General features: G+C 36.8%; 1 long non-coding RNA gene across 1 annotated transcript; it reads right to left on the reverse strand.

Annotated features, from left to right (window-relative positions):
- Window positions 1–7,970: 7,970 nt before the first annotated feature.
- On the reverse strand, window positions 7,971–9,703 carry LOC126368238 (uncharacterized). The gene is made up of 3 exons (XR_007566557.1): window positions 9,560–9,703; window positions 9,011–9,136; window positions 7,971–8,144 (listed from the first exon to the last, which is right to left on the reverse strand). It is a non-coding gene; the product is annotated as an uncharacterized LOC126368238 (long non-coding RNA).
- Between the last annotated feature and the right edge of the window lie 8,839 nt (window positions 9,704–18,542).

Here is an 18,542-nt window from a genome sequence, read left to right on the forward strand (position 1 = left end):
AGCTACGCAGACAGTTTAGAATAAAACGACGTATCCTTTGTAACATTACCTAGTTTTGGTATCGTGAAAGCTCTCCAGCGGATTTTTACAATCCATTAGCGAGTCTGTTAGGAAAAGAATAAAAATTGCGAATCTCAGTTAATGTTTAATGCCTTTTTATGCTGGAGCGTTATACCACAGCTTTTTATTTAAAATAGAAATAGATTGACGGCCCTTGTTGGTAATTCGCCTCACAACCCACATGATAGAAGAAGAAGATAGAAGTTGCCGGAATTTGAATATGATGATAGTCCATTATAATTAGGGGTCGAGCCGCTGATGTAGAAACTATTTTCATTATTCAAAAAAGGGCAGTTCGCGCTATTTATAATCTGCGTTGTCGGGACTCTTTAAGGGAGCTGTTTAAAGAAATAAATATACTGACGGTCGCAAGTCAATATATTTATGAAAACATTATGTATGTGCGTAAAAATGTATCTCTCCTTCCGAGAAACTGTGAAAGGCATACTTACAATACAAGGAATAAAAATAAAATTGTTGTTCAAAATTCTAGATTAAGTAAATTAAATTCATCTTTTTTGGGGTTATGTATACGTTTTTACAATAAAATACCAGATAATATTTTAAATTTGTCAGAGAACAAATTTAAAGCTCACGTGAAGCTTACTTTATGTAAAAAAGCCTATTATAAGATTAATGATTACCTAAATGATAAAAATGTCTGGTATTGAATGTGTTCCTCTAGTTATTAAATAACTTGTAATGTACCCTCATTGATTTAAAAGATGTGTTGCTGTTGCAGTTTCTTGTCATTTCTTCTCCTCAGCCATAACACCTTGCGAAATGACGTAAATTCAAAAATGTTACATTGACCTTCAACAAGTTTATCCATGATAATTACGTTGAATAAATGATTCTGATTCTGATTACAACCGTTACGTATATTTTTTTTAACAAAATACACTGTTATAATATAATAAATTATTAATTTGTTTATTTGATAACCTATGACGAACATAATAATTTCGACCACCACGGCTAGACTTACGCCACCTATTGTAGTCGAAACGTATATAGCGAAAGTTCACACCCTTAGCCCCCTTATCTATTTTCTGCACTCAGGAATTGGTCAGCTGAAGTAGAGCAAATTCTCTTACAATCGAAATCATCCATCGATTACCAACCATCATCAAATCAAATCAAATACACTTTATTAAACAAAACTTGACTTTAACAATCAGACATAGCACATAGATACATTACACTTTGGGCGGCCTTATTGCTCTGGAGAAATTTCATCCCTCTTAGTATAATAATAAGATAAATGATAAGCAGTTAAACGCATTACAGGTATCTACGTTTTTCTTTTACTTTTAATCCTGTAGAGAAGTTAGATAGCTTAAGTATACCCACTTATAGATTTTTATAAAGTTTCTTAAAAAAGATGGCGGAGCAAGCCCCTTCTTAGCCGTCCCCTTCGGCAATTTTTAGACCCCTAGCTCTTATAAGGGCCTTATCATACTGGCGGTTTGGGAGCGGTTGCGGAGCGGAGCGGGCGCGCGGCGAATGCATTGCGGAAACGCCGCGGCTGCGCAGCGGATGCGTCGCAGATTCGCAACGTTTTCATCGCGTATTTGTAGCGGGTTAACAACGTTCAATACAGTCAGTAACAAAATGGCTTCCGACGAGGAATCTTTGCTATTAGCTTTGTTACTTCGAAGACGCCGGAGAAGAAAACGAAAACATCGACGGATATGGGAGGATCCATTATCAATTAATCGAATGCAAGAGAGCGACTACTATGTATTGTTTTGTTTTTTTCTTTGCACTTTGGCATGGCAGGCGAAATAGGAAAGAAGTATGAAGGAGGGGCGGGATGAATCTGTCATCTTCTTTAATATATGCAACCATACACATAATGCGAGAATGAGATGTATGAAGATAACCGCCCATGCATTACGGAATGTCGTTTGAACGAGACGGTACAAAATGGCGTCCACGTTGCTATTCATAGCGGTTAAGTTGCGCGTTCGCGACGAATTCGCTACGCATGCGCGGCGAATTCGTTACGCGTCCGTAACGCATTCGCCGCGCGCCCGCTCCGCTCAAACCGCTAGTATGATAAGGCCCTAAGGGAGTGATTAAACAAAGTAAAGATTTTGCACCCCCTAACTTAAGCGAAAGAGGCCAGAAGGGGATTAAAATTTGTAACAACTTACTATATAGACGGAGTGTGGGGGAAGAATTTAGTATACCATCATTCTTACAAGCAATATTAATTGTGTGAACTTTGGGAGTAAGTACTTATAATAAAACACACTTATACACACAAAACTCTCGTAATCTGTTTCCAAACCGGGTTAGAGCCCTCAGCGCTTCTAATTTGTCCGGCCAAATAGTTAATGTCCTTTGCAGCTAAACAAATCATAATTAAAACACATAATAACGGGTTCTTACCGCGTTTAAATGGGGATATGAGACTCCCGATATTTCGACACTGTTGCAAGTGCCATGATCACGGGAAAACAATAAAAAAAAACAATGAAAAAAAAAATGTATAAACAAATCATGTCAAAAAAATACCCAATGAGTTTTAAAGAGTATCAAATAATCAGGAGACGAGTAGATGTGATATGAAGTCTCAAGTTGCATATAATTATGATGAAGCGTACTTTTTTAAATTCAAATAGTATATAGTAATCTTGGCATTATTATCCCTCTTAAGGAGGTTAAGAAAGTGTTGACGATGTAGCGAGGTTTCCCCGTGTAGATGTCTTATTGTACATTTGCCGTAAATGGCACACACTACTTGACCGGACAAATGGGGAGCGCTGAGGGCTCCCTTCTCTTGCTTCGTACACAATCATCAACCGTTTCAAACACACACGCCGGTTTAGAATATATCGTACTGAACCTTTTCTGAGGACATATCCAATTCCCTGTTTATTATTGTATATTTTATACTTATTCCAATAAAACACATAAATTATTCTATACAATTATTATAATAAAGTAACCTACCCTCCTTCCTATGTAGACCTGGACCGCGAGGGAACAATTAATTAATTAAGCTTCATAATTATAATATACGTAAGTAATATGAGGTGGTAAAAATACGGCTATATTGAATTTTCTGTTAAATACATTAACTCCGTGATTGAATGCATAGCACCTTATCAATATAATATTTAATTATTTTTTTTACTTAAATTCCATCTTTGCTTACCCCCGTAGGAAATGGGCGTCAGTTTATGTATGAATTTAATAAATTAATAAAATATTCATTTATTTATTTAAGTAGGTAATTTCCGGAAAAGATAGTGTGAAAGAGAGGATACAGACTAAGTAGATAGGTAGTTTCAAAAATAAATAATAACAATAAAAGTTTATTCAGGTAAAACCTACGACACAAATATACATTTATAACATTAAAATATACACACATTAATATTTAGTTGGAGAACATAAAGGTATATGGGTGCCGCAGCCCACCAAAAAAGCCAGGGTAATATAAAGTGGAAATTGTTCAACCTACCTATTCCATATGGAATGATATAAAATAATTATATTATATTTTGAAAATTCCAACACTGGTGGAGTGTAATGGTAGCTTGGAAGAAATCGCTATAAGCAATAAAGCCACCACCACCTATAGATAACATTGTTTGTGCTTAACTGTTTCCTTGTTTCAGTGCAATAAAGTATATTATGTTTATTGTAGACAAAAGCTTCGATCCATGTTAACGGGCATTTTAAAAAATGCTCTGCTCTACGCAAATTATTATTTGACATATTGTTCTTTTATTTTCTGACTCTGGATACCCTCTCCGCTTTAAAACTACACCTACCTATGCCTTATGACAAATACTCGTATTTTTAGTAGACAGTTACTAAAAAAAAACCGAAATTGAGTCGATTATTTTATACACCAGTGTAGTATATATACATCATGATGGACAGGAATCCAATCGTGTTTAATAATAATCTCGGAGAGATAAGAAATCGAAAACGTTGTTTTTCATTACTCCCAAATTTCATTCATAAACTAAGTAAATTGTGCGCCTATTACGCTATCGATATTATACTCTACTAGATGTTCATGTCCTAATAACCTCTGAACTTACAAGCTTATGTCTTCTCGAATATGGTAGATGATCCTCTCCTATTAGGTGTGAACGACTGACTCGGTCTTTTTATTCTATCGTGTATCCTGGTGGCCCCTGACATGGCTTAAGTAACGACTATATACTTACATCAGTAAGTAGTAACCGGGACTAACGGCTTAACGTGCCTTCCGAAGCACGGATCATCTTACTTTCGGACAATCAGGTGATCAGCCTGTAATGTCCTAACCAAACTAGGGATCACAAAGTGATTTTTGAGGATTCGAACCCGGGGCCTCCGGATCGTGAGCCTTACGTTCAACCATTGGATGACGGAGGCAGTTAACAGACTTGATAACCCGTCACTATATGTACAGTTCGGAATATCCATGGGAGTACATATTGAAATACTCTAATTTGACTCCACAATAGCTTTTAAAAAATGAACAGTTCAAGTTTCCACTTAAACCAAGTTTCCAAATCAGTAAACCGATCTTATTGTCAATATGCTCTACACTCAACGTTGGCACAACTACGGTAAGTAAACGATTTTTTTAATGAACCCACTACGTGTATCGTATTCGAAATTCTAATTGCACTTTTGCTGAGCGAACGCTAGAATCAGCACAGATAAGTGGGTGATCCGAAAACAGAAAAATAAAGTTGGTCTCGATAGTGGAAGGGGCGGCGGGCCGGGCGAGGGCGACTGCGCGGCGCCGGCGCCCCCGCGCCACCCTCCGTCGCCCCCAACTCAGTCAAATCCAACCCTCTGTTCGACGCGACGCTTTCGCGAACGATTTTTTTCGCTCCCAAAAAAAAGTTGCATTCTAACCAAATTATGCCAGCACCTGTCATAAATGTTGACACCAAAACTATCCATCCAAAGTGGAAAGTGATTTTGTAAAGTGTTGCAAAAGTGAAAGTGAAAGTGAAAGTTCCGTATGCACTATTATGAGATTTTGCAGTCAAAGTGGATTCGTCGCATCGATGTTTTGCAAGTAATTATGCACATTTGTGACGTAATAAAACTAGTTAGAACGTTGGTGGGATGAATGCGATCGTTTTGTCGATTTTCGCCCTTTTTACGGGCGAGAGCAATCGCGGTAATAAGATACAATTCGGGGTGTTTACTGTGGGGGCAAACCTCGTATCACAAGCTTAATGTATTACGTATATATTCGTTCTTATAAACGCTGAATGTTGCTGTTTTTTTCTGTGGTAAAATTTATGTTAATACGAATTTGAAAAAGGAACAGCACATAAAGTTTCAAAATTTTAGAAAGCTCTATGAAAATTATGTTTCCTACAAATTACTTTAAATGTCCAAAAATATTATTGTTTAATCAATTTTATATTAAAATTGATGGCTTTGCGATATCGTCCAGAGGTTTTTAGCACCCCTGACTTCATTGCTGGTGAAATTGGAATTGTTAGGTAATATTCAAATTCAAATTCAAAAATATCTTTATTCAGTAAGTAACATAGTTAAGTTACATTTTGAATCGTCAATTTTTATATAACGAACGTCTCATCCGCCTAAAACTACGAGTACTGCAGCTTCTCACAACCTGTATAGCCGGGGAAATAAAGCTGCAAGAAAAACCTCGGCACAGGGCGCTAGACGTTCTTTAAAAAAAAATATACATAAAATATTGTAATGAAAAAGAATCAATGTGTATATAATGCGTTTGCATACCTAACAGTAATTTAAGCAATTCAATATAAGAGACTCACCTCAAAAATCTATGAAACATTTTTGGCTATCCTTAAATTGGGTAAAAAATCGCACCCTTCGTGGAAAAACGCAGTAAGTTGATTTTATCAACTTTTCAGGAGCTAAAAAAAACTGTCCTACTAATTAGTTATAAGTCCTGGAAATAACCTTCAAAGAGAAAATAATAGCAAAATGTAGCCCGGATTGACTCACATTTATTAATTTTTAATTAATTGTGTATATTTATAAAAAAAAATAAAAAAACACGATTGCGTAGATATTCCACGAAACTATAATCAAACGTTCCGTTGTAAGTACAGACACTGCTTTATTATTACGTAGTGCAAACAACATTGACAGTTGTAACTTTACCTACAACGTTGTTCACCTTCCGATTTCATCGTACTCGGATGTTGTAAGTATTAGTTACTTCGTTCTTACACGAAAAATTTTAACAAAATGTTTTGCGTAAGTTGAGAAACCTATTTGTTCCACGTGAAAGTAAATGATCTTTGATAGTGTAACTATAGAAATTGCTTTTTTAATAAGGAAATATCTCAAAATAATTGTATGTATCTTTAAATACATGTTTGTTGCAGGGGTTTGTCTAGAATGTAGAAGTATGTATGCTCATACATTATACGGGGTGGCCCAGAACTTCAAGTTCAAAATGAAAAATTAGATAGAGTGGCTCATTGGCTACTAGAAACACCCCCATGTATGTTCAGCCATTATTTATTATTATTTATAGTTTAGGAGATATGACCTGTTTTGTACCTTTTTTCTAGATTTTCTAGCTTACTGCAGTAATCATCAGTTTGTCGCTATCCCTTACTTCATAATTATCTTATTATACTTCATAACTATGTCTAAAGACATATACCGCTAGGTAAAAAAATAAAAACAGTCAAATCAAAGATAAAAAAAATGTTATTGGAAGTCAAAGTGAGAATTGGACCAAAATTGTCACAGTTGTTAAAACTTCGCCGAAGAATAATTAACACATGAGATTGGCATGGACGCTGAAAGTAAGTATCTCTGAAAAACTGCTCCATTTAATAGGCTTTTAGACACATCCAAAAAAAGTACCCTTAATAGAAGCAAAAAACTAAGTAATTAGACCTCAAAGATTGCAAGATAGACAGATTTGAAGGAAAAATTACATTCTCATACAATGTAGGTAGCTGCTTCTTTCTAACGTTGTTAAAGGTGCTCAAAGACACATTTTCAATAAAAAAATCACGCTCATAATCGCTAACAGGGTAGACATAGCAACAGTCTGAAGACAAACCTTGCAGTCACTTTTGGTATTCATATTGTAATGAAGGAAAAAGTTTGGGTATCCCCAAACCGTTACTACATACATACTATGAGATACTAAAATAAAATCTTTCTGTCTTAAAATCTTTGAGGGCTAATTACTTAGTTTTATGCCCAGGAGGTCGCGGGAAGCCGCTGGATGCGGGCAGCGCAGGACCGATCGTCGTGGAGATCCTTGGGAGAGGCCTATGCCCAGCAGTGGGCGTCATACGGCTGATGATGATGACCCTATTAAGGGTACTTTTTTGGATGTGTCTAAAAGCCTATTAAATGGAACAGTTTTTAAAAACACTTTCAGGGTTCATGACAATCTCATGTGTTTATTATTCTTCGGCGAAGTTTTAACAACTGTAACAATTTAGACGAATTCTCACTTTGAATTCCAACTTCCAATGACTTTTTATCTTTCATTCGACTGTTTACCTAGCGATACACATCCTTAGGTATAGTTATGAAGCAAAATAATTAGAAATTAAAAAGAAAAAAATTGAATTATTAAAAAAGGGATAGCGACAAAATGATGATTTCTGAAGTAAGATAGAAAATCAAGAAAAAGGTGTAAAATGGGTCAGATCTCCTAAACCGTAAATAATCGCTGAACATACATGGGGGTGTTTCTGGTGGCTAATGAGCCCCTCTATCAAATTTTTCATTTTGAACGTGAACTTTTGGGCCTGTATATTGAAATAAATAAAATCAGTGTTAAATTAAGTGTTTATTCTAATTTGTTTTAAAAAAATGAATATTTATTTACTAGCTGTGCCGAAAGCCGTTTGAGCCGCATGGGTTTTCAGTTTTCAGGGAGTTATTTATATTTGTAATTAAAATCTAACTTTGAATTTTAAAACGTTTATTAATTATTACATGCATAATCACAAAATATATTTATACGGTACATTTTGGCACTTGCCTTTATTAGAAAAACCTTCATTTTTAGTTAGTCATTAAGAGTTTTCTTGAACATTTTGCTCCTTTCCGATCACCCCCTCTTTGCTTTTCGGTAGAACCTGCAAATGACAAAATATAAAAAACTATTAAGTATGATAACAAATTACTAAAAAGAAAAATAACCATTAATACCCATTATAGTAAGCTTAGAGATGAGCCAATTTTCCAACGTATCCAAAAAAGCGACAGTGTCAGTGATAAAAATGTATGTGATTACATGTCAATCTCTCAAATCACTATCACTGTCGTTTTACGTACTTAATCGTTTGCAACTTGGCTAAAACCCCATAAAAGCCAGTTGGTTTGCATAAGAGATAACTCTAGAAAAAACTACATTAAGCAAATCAAAAATATTTGTGGTTGTTATGATAAGAGGAAAATAACAGAATAATTATACCACAAATACACAGGCACTGACTATTTCAGAGAAACTTTACCACGCGCCGCTTCCAGGTTAGTAGGTAAATACCTATATCAATCTAGAATACAAATACTGAAAGGATATTCCGGCATACAAAACATGGAACGTTTTCAGCTGCTTATCTTCCCGGCCAAGTCGTAAATCAGAAATGGTACTAATATTAATTTTAAAATTAGTACTATTTCTTAATTACCGACATACATAAGTACTCAAAGTGACACCCATAACGCAGCCGAGCGGCGAAATCACTAGGACATTGCAGTCTGGTTACCGGATTGCCCAAAAGTAAGATGATCTGTGCGTCGGAGGGCATGTTAGGCAGTCGGTTGCGGCTTAAATAAGTATGCAGGTGTGTCGTCGTTACATGAGGCATGTCAAGGACCTATGGCGGCTCCGTAGTAACCCTGATACCAGGGTAGATGAGGTCAGTCAATTGTCTCAACCCACACGAGAGAAGGAGAAGTTTACTCGACTTTAGTAGGATACGGATAGGTACATACGAACCTTGAAGAGAATGTGTCTCATGTTGACTACGACGAGAAAATATCCCATAGTTTCTTGAAATATTTTTGCATTTCTGGTCATTCTTCCACTGGGTTGTACTGGATTGGGTTGCAGTATTAGTGGAATCTGTTAATTGTAACAATGGTTTAAATACATTGTTTGTAGGTAGGTACATAATGGACGTTAAGAAATAAAAAGGACCCATTACCAAATCACCCTAATAATTAGACACAAACCTAGATATTTTATCGTTATTTAGGTATTAAATAGAAGGTTAGTACCAATGCGTTAATAATAAAATGCATATCAAACTCAAGCGAACAAATAACAACAAAATCAAGGGAGTTTTTGCAAAAGTTAACTTATATAACTAGGTAGATTATTCACAACCACGCCGAAATACTACAGTTGATGCTTCTGTGTAGGTAAACCTTACAAAACAAAATATTTATAATATTAATAGTCTAATAAATAGTAATATACTAAGTAGGTAAGGTAATAGGTACTTACCTAAAATCTAGCTAGTCTATTTATAAGTAAATTACTCACCATCTTTGATTTTGTCCAAGTTGAGCATACGTATAATCCTTGGGTTTTTTACTTCCACACAAAGATATGCACGCTTCGAGTAGCCACCATGAACAAATTAAATAGAGAGATAATTATTACATCTATCCAACATTCGTCAATCATGACTTTTTATTCTAACAAAAATCGACCTTATTATTACTACAATGCGATCGTTATTTGTAGGGTCGTATGCTGACTGACGGAATACCGTGGTAAAACCACGATCACAAATAGACAATCAGCTTTCACTCTACAAATAACGATCACAGTGAAATATTAATAAGGTCGTTTTTTTATAAACTTCGTCGGCAATAATTTTGTCTATGGGTGATATTTGTTTTACCGTGGTAAAACCACGATCAGCATACGACCCTACAAATAACGATCACAGTACAGTAATAATAGGGTCGATTTTTGGTTGAATAAAAAGTCGATATTGACAAAAAATTGGTGGATAGATGTAATACCTCTCTAATATCGCCGGCGCGGCGTAAGTACAGTAACCAAATAAAACGTAGGGATTTACGCTAGTGATAACTAAGTATATTTATTTAGGACATTAATAAGTAGTATATATTTGTAGGTAATTAGAATAACACGACAAATGATTCAAATTATTGCCTTTAAAAGAGTTGTATTCATATAATACGAAGAGTATAGTGTAAAAATATGTCATCGAAAAATGAAGTTAATTGAAATAACGTAATAGTAATATCAAACCTTGCTTGGAAAAAACTACGTATTTATATTTACACCAAACCGTTACGCTAAAAGATTCGCAGAATAGGCAAGTAGCTGGAGTTACACCAAAAAGTAACGCTACAAGATTCGTGAAAGAACGAAGTAACTAGACGTACAACCATTGTCGTGTCGTATAATGTCGTGAAACATGTCAGTACGTTTACTTACGACTCGACCATCCTAAAAAACTTTCGTGTAAAATCGACGTAAGTGTTATTATGACTTTACTATATGGGAAAATTAGAAAAAAAAATCATGTATTTATACTTACTTTCTTATTATGGGGGAAAAATATTTTTATGAATGTTGCACAATTTCATTATTTTTGTAATATTTTCTTCATTTTTACTGATATCGTAATGAAAATTTGTGAGAAGGTGTATTCGTGTACGCTGAATTGAATGGTGCAATAAAAAAAAAATGTCGCTAGTCCACTTACTGCGTTTTTCCACGGGGGGTGCGAAATATCCATCTATACTCGACTATCCGGTATTACTAGCTAAAACCGTAAAATTTACTTTCTACTATATCTATTATTAATATAGAATCAATAGCCATTCTCATTCCTGATAAATTATTCTATAATTATGATTTTTGTTGTGTTCAGGATAAAGCTCCTGTTTCTCGCTTCAGGTCGATCTCAGTAATGCCTCAGTGTATAATGTGCTTTACAGACTACCTCTCGTTACTGCCTACGTCTATCACACATTGCTCTAATTGGCACATATTCTAGTCAAAACAGACAGATGGATTATGTTCCATGGAAGCGTATTTCCTTTCATGCGGATCTAGCCCTACATGCGGAAGAGGTCCGCATGCACCCGCATATCGGCACCTTATAGTGAAAACCATGTAAAGGCCTTATTGAAAAAATCACATTCAAATGTACTTACCCTTATTTTTTTTTTTTTTTTAATATGAATGTTGATACTGACGAAGCCTGTGGTGGATTTACATTACAATACAATACAAAAACTCTTTATTGCACTTAAATCACATTAAAAAAAACATTCTGTTTTTTATTATTATTATTCCTGAATAAATTACGTAATTATATCTTTTCGTTAACAATTTTTTTACAAATATCGTGCCGAGGTTTTTCTTGCAGCTTCTTTTCCCCGGCTATACAGGTTGTGGGAAGCTGCGGTAGTTTTAGGCGGATGAGACGTTCGTTGTGTAAAAATCGACGATTCAAAGTGTAACTATTTTACCTACTAAATAATGATATTTTGGAATTTGAATTGAATTTGTGCCCGTGTTAGGTTTCGAACGTGCAATCTAACAATGAGAACCAAGCGTTTTACCGACTGCGCTACCAAGGATCCCTTGTCTACACCTATATATAAAAAAAATATATATATTATAATGGAAATGTTAATTGGAAATATCGCGATATGTCAACAACACAATCCACTTTATACGCGGCTGACGCGCGGGAGCTTATTTCGAATGCTAATAGCTATCAGCCAATAAAACGATTTATCGTTCCTTCTAGAGATATTGCTGTTAGACCTTTTTTTTTGGATTTTATGATACAAACTTAAAAAAACGACTCTACTAGATAGAGTCACAGCCCGGACACTGCATACGGAAACCTCGTTCTTACAATGACACTAAACAATTGCAACTAGTGTCGTTCTACCACGTGCAAGCGAGACAAACAGTTCTCGCGCGCTCCCTTCTTAAGGGCTTAAATTGGCTACAGCGGGAGGGTGTCCCTTCGAAGTAAGTACATAACATAAAGTCGAAGTACATAATACCAGATATTATCAACAAAATACCCATAGAGACTAAAAATAAAATAAATGGTAATAATATACAAGCTACAGTAAAAACCTATTATTTGGAACAAATAAAATAATATCATATTAAATAGTATATACTACTTTTGAAAGTAAAAAAAATAAATAAAAATAATTCAAAGTTAAAAGTAGCATCCTGTAGCCACCAAACGGGTTTCACTCATTACGCACACTATCGTAACATTGAATGATACCTATCCTAGCATTCTTTTGTCGAACGATCATTACGATGAACATAGCAACTTGTTATTCTTTATGTGAGGTTAGTTTGATATAGGTTTTATTATCATCTTTAGATAATAAAACTTACTGATGTTTGTGAGACGAACGAACTGAGGAGACTGGTACCGAGACAAACCGTATTGTGGTTTAACGGTATCAGTGGTGTACCTAATTATGTAATACATGATATAAATAAATAAAAAAAAAAACTGCTTATTCTACCAAGTAAATCCAGCAGGGTCTGCATTACAACAGCTCCGCGCGCGACGCGAATTATATCGAGGGCTTCAACCAAGAAACGCAGCGAATACTATCTACGTAGACGGACGTCGAACGGCTATTGGTCGAAGCCCTACAGGTAGGAACGTAACAAAAACGACAACAAGGGCCGTGCTCCTGACAGTGACTAACTTGATTTTCATACTCACCCGTATCCGAGAATGAAAAATATTTTAACAACACTGCATTATTGATATATGGACGCGTCCCAACGAGTTTGGGCCGAAAGGTTTTGGCGGGAGATTCGTCTGGGACTTTGAATTTGGAATAAAATAAAAAACAAATGAAGTCGTAATTTTGTAAGTATTTAACTGAAGTATGTAAGTGGAAATACAAACGAGTCTTGGCGACTTTGTGTTGTTGTTGAGAACTTGAAACTCTCGGCTATGCCTGGAAGCAAGTTATTGAGTCAGCACAAGATCGTCAAAAATAGAAATCTGTTGTTTTAGGTTTACGCGGTTATTATCATAATTAAAACACATAATAACGGGTTCTAACCGCGTTTAAATCAGGGATATGAGACTCCCAATATTTCGACACTGTTGCAAGTGCCATGAGCACGGGATGATTGATGAGATGGATTGACGCGGTAAGAACCCGTTATTATGTGTTTTAATTAGAAATCTGTTGTTTGGAGAAGAGAAGATTTTCATCCTTGGTATCTATCTGCGTTGAACAAAATGATTTTGATTTTTTATTTTCTTTCCATTAGACGCTCACCCATCTAGTTCCTAACAAAAAGCGCCATAACTTTACTAATAATTAACCCTAAGCACGTCCTATATGGCTCCCCGAACAGCCCTAAAAAGTTTTAACTCTCAACCCGCGATATAAAACTCACCGCGAAAATAAATTGCGAATTACACGCGACAAAAAACGTAATTAAATGGTCATGTCAAACGAACATGGCGATCCAGATTGTGAACGGAATAATTAATTCGTCCATTCGTCTGTTTGTTTTAAATATAAAGGTTTTTGGGTCCGAGTAGCTCAGTTGCAAACGAGTACGCGGCTTGTTTCAATTGGCAGGAATCCCGAATCCCAGCTCGACTCAAAGGGGTTTTGTTTGGAATATCTTTATTTAGAATGAAGGTGTGTCCCTGAAATGCGTCCTTCTAACATGCTGTTCAGAGCTTCCAGCGTTACCAATTTGTTCGGTCAAGTAGTTAATAACATCGGCCCATTGGGACGATTAATTCCTTCAAATATAATCCTCTGACGACGTCCGGAGCCGAGGTTCGCGCCCCGCTAGACACTCACGGGCCTGTTGCCTTAATTTTTTGTGCCGCGTTAGAGCCTTTAAAACTCTCCATTTGTCCGGCTAAGTAGTTAACGCCATTTGAAGCTTCGAAGACTTCGAATACTTGCTATACAAATCAAAGAGTCTTGAACTTACCAAAAATTGCTTAAGTACCTGAAAAGAAAAAAACATTAATTAATCGTTATTATTACTCTCTTGTACTATTTTTAGTCCCATTCGTGCATGTCATAATGATTCCAATCCAAATAAGTGACTTTGGCTTACGTCTCACGAAATTATGTTACTTTCAACACCTACTAATTTATTCATAACCACTTCTAACAGTACCCTTCTCAAAATAAAATAGAGAATAATTTATACCTTTTCTTTCTTTTTTTTTATTTATTTAGTTAGGTAAGTATACCAACAGTACACATATTGTAAAGTTATAAAATACAAGTCTTAAATTAGTTTTTGTATATGTGCTCCAATTACAGGTACACACAACATTCGTAATTACAACAATAAACTTATATATCTAAGTGTATATATATTTATATATAAATAAATATGTAACTTAAACAGAAATTAACTTCTAAATTAAAACAGCCATAAATCTTCTTAGAAAACATAAGAGTTAAAACTATAACATATACATAGGTATACAACAAAATTAAGTATTGTTGGAAACAAACGAATTAAAATTAAAAATACAAATGGGAAAATGTACGTTATGAATTTATGATGATATAGAGTTTGTAACATGCCTCAGTATCTTAGCTTTCAGTGTGTGAATGGAATCATGGAAAATATCCTTTATTTTAGAATTTAATAGGTTGTATTCGTCACAGATCCTTAATACTGGCGAATGTGAAGTGAGGTTCTACAGAATGGTAGTTCGAAAGTTCTATTAACAGGAAACCGAGGAATACAGCGAGGAACTTTCAGCGCCAATTTACTTAAAATTTGCTCTTTCTTATTTTTTTTTCTGAACTTGCAATAATATGATCGGGGTTACATATAAATTCTTCCAAATACATTCAAAGTAACTGTGCGGCTAAGTTAAATAGTAGTACTTAATTTTTGAGGTTAGCCCTCTAAAGAGGCAGTCGTTGGGTAGGTACATAAAGTCGGTAAAATTAATTAATGGTTTGGCTAAAAGCGTTCTAAAATGGTGACCACGTTTAGGTAACGCAGTTAATTAACAACGAAACAACGTTCTCGAAATGCGCCATTTTGTGTTTTAAATATGTACGTGTACCAGTAGTATGTTTAAAAATTCGTCTAGATTTCAATCTTCTTCTTATCGTGTGGGTTGTGAGGTGGAATACCAACCTCATCAACCCTGGTGTCAGGGTTATTACTGAGCCGCCAAAGGCCCCTGACATGGCTCACTTAACGACTACGTATTTATATCAATAAGTAGTAACCGGGTCCAACGGCTTAACGTGCCTTCCGAAGCACGGATCATCTTACTTTCGGACAATCAGGTGATCAGCCTGTAATGTCCTAACCAAACTAGGGATCACAAAGTGATTTGTTGTGATATGTCCCCACCGGAATCCGAACCCGGGGCCTCCGGATCGTGAGCCCAACGCTCAACCACTGGACCATGGAGGCTGTTAGTTTTCAATAATAACATAGCATCACGCCTACACAGGCGCTTATGTGTATGTTCGGAGACACCCCCGAACAAGTAGGCAGAGGTTTACAATATATCACCCACTCTTCGCAAATTATGTTCAACACCCGTATTTTAAGATATTAAAAAAATAATAATAATAAAAAAGTTTATTTAGGTAAAATCTACGACACACATATACATTTACAACATTAAAATATACACACATTAATATTAATATTCACTCGCATTTTGGTATTGCAAGTTGACATTCACGTCCTCCGCTTGATGACTTTAATCATTGAAATCCAGCATATCATATTGCCAACATCATCATCATCAATTCAAGCCACGCTCTTGTCGGTATAGCATTTTCCATTCCAGTATATCAAAGGCCAATTCCTTGACTTTCCTATAAGACACGACGTTAACCTTTTCTTTAATCTGTTCCATGTAAGCTCTTCTTGGTCTTCCCCTTCCTCTCTTTCCTTCTAGCTTTCCTTCTATGACAACATAACCAACAAAAATAATACAAAAATAATGACGTCATAATGAGGAGCTCGGTGGCGCAGCGGTAAACGCGATCGGTCTGCGATTTTTGAAGTTAAGCAACTTTCGCAAAGGCCGGTCATAGGATGGGTGACCACAAAAAAAAGTTTTCATCTCGAGTTCCTCCGTGTTTCGGAAGGCACGTTAAGCCGTTGGTCCCGGCTGCATTAGCAGTCATTAATAACCATCAATCCGCACAGGGCCCGCGTGATGGTTTAAGGCCCAATCCCCCTATCCATCCATAGGGAAGGCCCGTGCCCCAGCAGTGGGGACGATAATGGGCTGATAATGATGATGAATGACATCATACCTACCCGGAGTAAACTCCAGGTAAAGTTGAAGAGCCGTCTAAGAATACCGATTTTAAGCTGAGTTCGAGGAGGTCGCCTCAACTAAAACCTGTGTGGAGTTAAGATCTGAGAATATGAGTGTTAGTTCCATGTAATAGAAGGCGAATTCCCTCAATCAGCGCTTATCGCTATCGACCCACTAGGGTCGATTAATTCTTTCAAACATTTTTTTGCTCTCAGACGACACCCTGAGCCGAGGTTCGCGCCCAGCTGGGCACCCTCAGGCCTGTTGTCTTAAACTTTGTATCGGCTGAGAGCCTTCAGCGCTCCCCATTTGTCCGGCCAAGTAGTTAATGCCACCTGCGGCAAATCTACAATAAGTCAAGTCAAAAAAAGGCGAATCTGTTACAATTAATTATAAATGTACATATCCCGGAAACCACGTGATATCAATTATCTATAATCAAAACATGAATTTATAACGTCTAATTTAGTGGTTTAGAGCCCGAGCGACACTCGTCTTCGAACAGGGCAATTACGGAATCAAATTATAACAGTATTTGCAATTATAGTCGACAAGTTTACTGAGAATACGTAGGAGGCTGCTATATAAGTAAATTTTATGGAGTGTTCTCAGACAGCCTCCGTGGTCTAGTGGTTAGAGCGTTAGGCTCACGATCTGGAGGTCCGGGTTCGATTCCCGATGGGGACATTGTCGAAATCACTTTGTGAGACTGTCCTTTGTTTGGTAAGGACTTTTCAGGCTTGAATCACCTGGTTGTCCGAAAAAGTAAGATGATTCTGTGCTTCGGAGGGCACGTTAAGCCGTTGGTCCCGGCTATTAGCCGTAAAAACACCTCCATATATATAGTGGAGTATGCTCCATACCCCCTCCGGTTGATTGAGGGGAGGCCTGTGCCCAGCAGTGGGACGTATATAGGCAGTTTATGTTTATGTTATGTATGTTCTCACAAACCATTACAATGTGGCGAGGTTAAAAATTAACTTCAGTAGCGACTAACGGCCTCCGTGGTCCAGTGGTTGGGCATTGGACTCCGGATGTCCCGGGTTCGAATCCCGGTAGGGACATATCACAAAAATCACTGCGATCCCTTGTTTGGTTAGGACATTACAGACTGATCACCTGATTGTCAAAAAAAAAAGATCCGTACGTCGGAAGGCACGTTAAGCCGTCGGCCTCGGTTACTACTTACTGATGTAAGTAAGTAGTCGTTACATGAGCCATGTCAGGGGCCTTGGTGTCAGGGGTTTTGGGTGGGTTAGGAGTACAACCCAGGTTTCTGTTAGACCAAGGTGATAGGTGGTGAGCTGTATTGCCATCTATACTTAATGATTCAGCCAACTGCTTGACAATATAAGTAAAAAACCGTGTAGTTTCCTAACGTAAAACACGTTTAAACTAGCATTAAGTTTCACTTCCAGCGAGAGCCCTCAGGAGATTCAGCTGAATCTACGCTAAGTGAAAGTTTTAGGTTTGAGTTCGCCCCAACTCTACATAAAGTGTAGATTTCAGACTTGAAGCGACACGCGTCTCACTTGAGCCTCTGTTCTATTAACCAGATAGCCTAATTCCCCAAAGAGCGACTTTCCAAGTCACATTTACATTTTGCTAGTGGCGCGACCATGGTGTACTAGTGAGATAATTATGGTCTTAAAGCCGTGAAAAATATGTATTGCTTCTTCTTCTTCTATCTAGTGGGTTGTGAGGGGGAGTACCGACCTCAGCAATTCTGGTGTCAGGGTTACTGTTGAGCCGCCAAAGGCCCCTGATATGGCTCACGTAACGACTACTTACTTACATCAGCAAGTAGTAACCGGGACCAACGGCTTAACGTGCCTTCCGTAGCACGGATCATCTTACTTTCGGACAATCTGGTGATCAGCCAGTAATGTCTTAACCAAACTAGGGACTACAAAGTAATTTTTGTGATATGTCCTCACTGTGAATCGAACCCGGGACCTCTGGATAGTGAATCCAACGCTCAGTCACTGGACCACGGAGCTCGTTGTGTTGCTTTTCAACAGTTACTTATGATTAAAACAATTATGTAACGAAAAAGATACGGCATTGCGCAAAATTGTTGTGTTGTACAAAGAGGAGCAGCGTGGAGCGAGTATTCAACAATAGAGCTTATGATTCGGCTAAATACACAAATTCCTCGACTAGAATTTAATCCGCCGTCTTTCAACTGAATTT

Source organism: Pectinophora gossypiella, chromosome 7 (assembly GCF_024362695.1).
Source record: "Pectinophora gossypiella chromosome 7, ilPecGoss1.1, whole genome shotgun sequence".
Classification (NCBI taxonomy): Eukaryota; Metazoa; Arthropoda; class Insecta; order Lepidoptera; family Gelechiidae; genus Pectinophora; species Pectinophora gossypiella.